The sequence below is a fragment of the Chelmon rostratus genome, chromosome 1, assembly GCF_017976325.1.
Source record: "Chelmon rostratus isolate fCheRos1 chromosome 1, fCheRos1.pri, whole genome shotgun sequence".
In the NCBI taxonomy this organism is placed as follows: Eukaryota; Metazoa; Chordata; class Actinopteri; order Chaetodontiformes; family Chaetodontidae; genus Chelmon; species Chelmon rostratus.
Window position 1 is genome coordinate 2225280 of NC_055658.1, and position 995 is coordinate 2226274.

Here is a 995-nt window from a genome sequence, read left to right on the forward strand (position 1 = left end):
TATCATACACAAAGCCTACTGTATAGCCTGCAACTATATGCTATATGGGTTAATACACTGAAAGCACAGAGCGTATATCATTATAAATGTGATTTCTTTCTACAACGTATGTGTGTGGTTTTGTGTCATTTGAAAAAAAAAAAACGTCAGATAATTAAATGGGCTATTGTAGCAATGCGTGCAACAATAAAACCAGATTACACTGACACTATTAATGTATCTTGCATAATTACACCTGTTTCCTATGCAATCGCAATAAAATAGTTAACAATCTCACGTTTGTCCGACCTGGTCTATACCTGAATAACCGACGTTTCATCTGTAATGAGGTGACCACTACAATTCCCAGCTTGCTTTGCTGCCACCACCGCAGCCGCAGGTGTGTGAAGCCAACCAGATTACAGAGAAAGAGTCCGGCGCATTTGCCTTCAAACTAAAATATTTACGTGGAACCTGACCGTCAATTAAATGTTGTGCTGTGTACAAACCAATAGCACAGTACTCGATTAAGTCACTAAATGCTGTTGAAATTATACTGAAAGTGTTATTATAGCACATGAAATATTTTCAGAAAAGTTTCAAGTTTGTGAAGAGGAGTTTCTTTTGAAAGCCATAACCGGAAGTGTATTTTTATCTGGATAAGATGACACCTACGGTTGTGATTCCCGTCGTACTGTCGGCTATTCATTCATCTACTTTTGGATTTTAACGTTTAACAGGGACAGATGTGGGCTTCCGTGTGGCTTTAATGCTATAATTAACAGTAGCTGACAGAGTCGGGGATGTTGTTTTCGATTCACATACCTCGTACCCGCGAGCTAGCTGCTTGTTAGCTGACGATGCGGGCATCGCATAGCACGTTTCATTCATTTTGGCTAACGCTAGCTGTGTAGTGGCTGTTCGCTCTCACCTGAGCAGGTATTGGTGCAACGTTTCTTGCTAACATTAGGTAACGCTACTTGTCGCTGCTACACTTCCGCTGTGATTTAAAATTT